A 5824-nucleotide genomic window follows, 5' to 3' on the forward strand; every position below is an offset into this window, starting at 1 on the left:
GGACACCTTGGCCGGGGCTTGCGGGTCGCAGCCCGTCTGCTCTAGAAGAATGCCGGCTCCGAGCAGGGCCCGGCTTCCCCGTCGCGGGAGAGGGAGGTGGAGCGATGTCGAGCGCTTCGGGAAGGCAGCGGAGGCAGCCCCGTCGTGGCCCTTTGAACCCGAGGGAGCCTTTTATTACTAGGTGGTTCTGTACGGCCGAGCTAAACCGAGACCCCGGGAGGCATGGCGGGGGGCGGGGGGGCGTGATCTGGTCACCCTCCCACTGTATCTTCACCTGCATGTATTTCCTGTTATGGATGATGCCACGAAGTCCCAAGGCACTGGTTATGTCATAAGTTTCTTTGCATGGGTAAAAGCAACAGTAATATTTTAATGTGTAACTCCTGCTGATGTAACGTAGACTGTGTTCAGCATAGTGCCACCTAGAACAAATGGGGTGGCCTGGGGTCGGACGGCAGCCCTGCTGCAGACCCGCAGGGGCACAGGCGGCACCCCTGTGTGGCTCGAGTTGACTGTGTCCCTCAGACCTGTCTGGTCGAGAGTTCGAAATACACAGACTGGTTTAGGAGTTGACCCTTCTTCTTTTTTCCAATTTAAGTTAATATGTATGGTCAATACACACGTATGTATACATAAATACACACAATATATATGTTCACGGCCACATCTGTAAATGCTTCAAGGGTTCTTTTTGCCTGGCCCAGATGTTGTAATCGGATGTTTGGCCAGAGGCGGCGCCACTGAATGAAGAAGGGACGTTTTTCAGTTAATGTCCACGTATTCCTTTTTTTAAAAAAACACTTGCAAAATTTTGTTTTTGGCTTTTTTGACTTTGAAATCCTCTTACCTTCATGCTTTAAGTGCTTACTTTGTGTTGGAGGGAGAGGAATTTTGTGTCTGACAGGCTCCCAGGATTTCTCATTCCTCTGCACAACCATAAAAGGCAGTGGGCTGACCTTCCACCTTTATAGACAGAGTTGGGCGCTCTTGTTTTTCCTTGGGTTCCTACATTTTGGAAGCAGTTGGTTCAGTTCGGAGCTCAAAAATCTCCTGCTGTGGAAGGATGATTTATGGATGTTGATTTTGTTGAAATGCAGAGTAAGAACCTTTAGGGTATGCTTTCACAATCCCTAAGAGCTCAGCCTCTGTTGTTGTTCTTGGTGTTTCCGCCCGAGACGCCTTTCTCATTTTCACCGTTTTGTTTTAGTGAGCCAGGCTAGAGCAGGAATGAATTTATACAGTATTTCTATTCTGGACATATTTTTAAACACTCTCACTTTTTACTTACTTTCATTTTGGAAAAAGAACAATCTCACACTGTAGCCTGTACAATTGTAGCTGCCCCACTGCCCTTAGCCCCCTGAGGTCAGGCTCATGGCGAAGGCAGGCAGCTGCCTTGTCTGGGCGGCCACTCCTCACCCATGGAGGTTCCAGCTTTCCCTGCTGCTCTCCACCAGGATCAGCGCAGAAGAGGTCTGTGGGCTCGGTTCTCGCTTCTCTGTTAGGCACTCCATCAGCCTGGGAGGCAAACTGCTGTGCTCTTAAACTGCTTTTCTGTTGGCGTCTGTGGACAACACTCATTTTCTTGGCTTTATTTGCTGTGTTCCTTTAGACTTAGAGATTGTTGAGATGAAACCTACCAGCAAGGGAATGCAGTTTTAATGCCTTGTACTTACTAAGATATTAATTTCTCCTGAAATTGACTTTATTTACATTGCACTGAATTCACCGGGAAACGTAGACATTTCAGAGTTACAGGACCATCCAAAAGGTAGTGACCAGTGCTATTATATGTGCACAGCTCAACTTGTCTCAGTAGCAGAGCTAAGACGGGTCAGAGAGGCGAGAGGTAGAAATACTCCAGCTCTCTGGAGGGGCGGAGGAGCTGAGGACTCCCGATTTTCAGTGCCCTGACTTCTCCGCAGTCCTTGCACCTCGTTTAGATACTGGAATGACCCAGAGGCCATGTCCTGTTGCTTTCCTAATTAAGTCAGTCTCACAGTGTCTTCAGGTGACGACACCATCCCTGATGGAGCAGCAGCTAGTCAGTGCAGAGAAGTCCCTTAGGCCGCAGTGGTCGGCAAACTGCGGCTCGGGAGCCACATGCGGCTCTTTGGCCTCTTGAGTGTGGCTCTTCCACAAAATACCGACTTCTGCGCATGGGCCACGAAGTTTCAATCGCACTGTACATGCGCGCCCGCACATGGTATTTTGTGGAAGAGCCACACTCAAGGGGCCAAAGAGCTGCATGTGGCTCTCGAGCAGCAGTTTGCCGACCACTGCTTTAGGGTGAACACGGTACTGTCCTCCCACCCTCCTCCCTTTCCTAGTCTTTCATGGCTATTTCTTCTTTGTTTTGAAAGACAAAAGTTTGGTGCGACTCTCATTTGCTCCTTTGAACATGTAGCACTGTCACACCCCACAGCTAACTTTCTATAGATCTTCAATATTGGCCACAAAGTTTAACTATTACTCCTATCTTTTCCTTGCATTACTTGTTTTTTTGTTTTGTTTTTACGTGACTTACCTCGCACCCTCAGTTCTTGAGCACTCTGCTTCTGAGACAGTTGGTAGCCTGGGAACAGCACCCAGCACCTCTCCTGGTAGGGATTGGGGTGCAGTGGTGGGACTTGCCCTCCTGTGGACCGAGGTCTGGGTAGCAGTGGCAGCCCAGTGCTTTGTGCCCTTTTGCTTTGATTGTGAAACCTTACAGCTGTTAAACAAAAATTTAACTTCCACAGCTGAAGCCTTTCAAAAATAAAAGGTTTATTAGGCTATTGGTAGCAAAAAAAAAAAGGCAGCCAGTTTTGGGGTGCGGAGTCTAAACCACTTGTAGCCAGGCTAAGAGGGAAAGACAGACCCGCCCATCTGTCCGGGGTTTTGCTGCCAGCTTTGTACATTAGGTGGGTGAGAGAGATGTCAGCCTCTGATAGGATTTATGTTAGCTTTGAGCAGGGTGGGGAAGGGGGGTGGGGCTAGTTCTGGGTGGGCCCTCCTGGGATTAGCTGTCGCTGCAGATTGGGAAATTCATGTGCTAATCAGAGCGGGAGGCTCCTAGGGTTTGAGGTGGCTGGCTATTCTCTTTTTTGGGTAATCACAAAATAGCCACCTGGAAATTAATTCTCAATTCTCACAGGTATGGAAGCAGACTTTCGTTAGAGCTGGTCCATAGCTATAAGTTAGCTGGCTTATATAAAATGTCAGAGTGGTAAAAATCAGGTTTTTAAAAAATAAAGTGATTGAAGCTTTTGTTAGCTATAAAAAATTACTAGATTTATCTGTTCCTAGGAATTTATATTCTAGTCGCAGGGAATGGTGGGTGTAACCTTTTCATTTAACATATTTTAATTCCACAAATGGTTAAGAGCACAGCCTCTGGGTATCAGGCACCCTGGGGCCCTGGAGTAGGGTGGGTGGGTTTATTGCCCCTTCCCTCCTCATGGTCCAGCCTGGGGCAGCCCAAGGACGACTGGGAAACATGGAAGGGCCTTAGTTCTCCACTGAAATGTGCCACTGCTTTCACTCCAGTAAGCCTTGGGCCAGGGTGTGTGTGAGGTCCGAGCCTTTCAGCCCATGACCCCTGAGTCAAAGGGCACCGGCGGGTTTTCCCCAACTGCTGGTGGAGGTTAGGGAGGCCAAGGGAAGGGGTTCAAGGGGTCTGACCTTGGCCTCCCCCCAAGGTTGCTGGGCTGCTCCACGTCTCTGAATTCCAAATGAGAGTAACAATAAAACTATTTGTTGCTGCCTCACTCGTTCGTTTTGAATTGTCCTTGGAAAGGGCCAGAACCTCGGAGAGGGGATTGGGGCTCTCAAGGTTGCACTTGATCCCGACGGTGTTCTGCTTTAGGGTTTTCATTTGAGACCAGGACCCTGCTTTCCAATGGGCTTTAATTCAGGGTGAGAAGAGGCTGAAAGCCAGGAAACGGTTTGTTGAAGGATTGATGAATTCCGGATCTTTTCTGCTTTGATAGACTTCCATGAGGTGTGGGGGTAGCAGGACCGGTCTACACGTATTGGTAATGCACTAATCATACTTTTTCCACCAAGACTCAAACCCCATTGAGGCATGGAAGCCTGTTAAGCTTCCTGTCCCCTCTGGCCCTCTGAGCCACTCCTGTTGCCAGTCCACAGGACTTGGGGGTTTTTGTTATGCATTGGGGTTATCTAGGGAAGAATTTGAGACACTGGAGACTACTTTTTTTTTTTTAATATATTTTTATTGATGTCAGAGAGGAAGGGAGAGGGAAAGAGATAGAAACATCAATGATGAGAGAGAATCATTGATTGGCTGCCTCCTGCATGCCCCCCCTGGGGATCGAGCCTGCAACCTGGGCATATGCCCTGACCAGGAATCGAACCCGAGACCTCTTGGTTCCTGGGTCGACGCTCAACCGCTGAGCTACACCCGGCTGGGCTGGAGACTACTTTTAAATTTAGGTTAGTTATTAAAATAATTTTGTTAGGAGGAAGTATTCCTTCATTGGTAGAGTTCAACTAAAAAATACCCAATCTATATTCCAGAAATGCCTCTTTCACAGTGAGAAGCAGCTCCCTTGAGGAGGTGCAACAAGTGGGCTGGAATTACCTGAAGAGGTCAGAGGGGGAGAGCCTGACGCCTCCCACGGGAGGCGGCCCTCAGCCCCAAACCCAGTCAGCCTGCTGGGAGAGGACTAAGGCACAGCCCCGGGCTGTGAGGGTCCTCTCCAACTACAGTGGGGCTTCCCTCTGTCCCCATGGTCTCCCTTTCTGAAGCTTCCTCAGGCTTCCTTGTCCACTCTCGGCCCTGTCCTTAGTGCCTTTCACCCCTCCAAGCACCTGGCCTTATAGTGTACCCCAAAGTTAAAATCTCAACTTGCAGAAAAACATTGCTGCTGGTTTGTGTTTTTTTGTTCTTTCATTTAAGGATCCTCAACTAAAGAGGCTGAGCAGGCAAGGTTCCCCCATTCTAACTCCCATTTAGGGGCCCTTTGTAGGGACGTTCATGTGATCTTCCCCAGTTCCCCAGCATGCCAGCCCCATTTTACAGACAACTTGCCCAGGATCAATCACCATGCTTGTTCATACCAGTTTAAACTCGATCTGTTTGGTCTCTAACCTTCCCACTACACCTACCTGGGGGCAAACCTGAAGACACAAGATGGAAGAGCATAGAGCCCATCCCTGCAAGATTCCACAAGCAGAAACTAGCTGCATTGTATTCCTTTGAAGAAAACTGACAGGCCTTGTGGTCCTTAGAGATGTCTATTAAAAAGCACTCCTGATCCAGGCCCTGGTTCTCCTGCACATGCAAGCATCTCGGAGACCCGGTAGTGTCAGAGGGCACCTTTCCACTTTTTGCCTAGGGGTTCTGGCTTCCAAGGAACGTGGAAGTGGGGCTGTAGGGGCAAGTGATGGGAACAGAGGTCAAGAAGTTACTGCCCTTGGGGCAAATGTCCAGTGTCCACAGTGTCCAAGGCAGCGGGAGTTCCTCTCTGAGGTCGACTGATTACTTGGGGACAGGCAGATGCCGGGGTGAAGAAAATCCACGTGGAGGGTTGCGCATCGGCCAGAGCCCTTTCCCTTTCTGTACAGTAACTGTCTCACCTTTCCCTCCAACCCTGTGGACAGGTGTGCCCAGGTTGCTTGTTTGCTTGCGTGCGTGGGCGGGCGGCTCGCTGTTCTCCTTGGCCCCCTGGGCTGCAGTCCAGGAGAAACTGAAAACGCAGGCTGGTGGGAAAGGGGCCCTGCGCCTTGCTCTTTTGCCCTCAGGAGCCCGCCAACAGGAACCCGGCCGCTGTACGCTCCTAGGGGTGCGGGGGTCTACCGTGGGCTCGCAGCGTAGGAT

At 49.9% G+C, this 5824-nt stretch overlaps 1 protein-coding gene across 2 annotated transcripts in view; it reads left to right on the plus strand.

Moving 5' to 3' along the window:
• Positions 1-5824, plus strand: part of DIDO1 (death inducer-obliterator 1) — a 51337-nt gene that overhangs the window by 497 nt on the left and 45016 nt on the right. The gene's annotated exons all lie outside the window — the stretch shown is intronic.

This window comes from Myotis brandtii, unplaced genomic scaffold (genome assembly GCF_000412655.1).
Source record: "Myotis brandtii unplaced genomic scaffold, ASM41265v1 scaffold915, whole genome shotgun sequence".
In the NCBI taxonomy this organism is placed as follows: domain Eukaryota; kingdom Metazoa; phylum Chordata; class Mammalia; order Chiroptera; family Vespertilionidae; genus Myotis; species Myotis brandtii.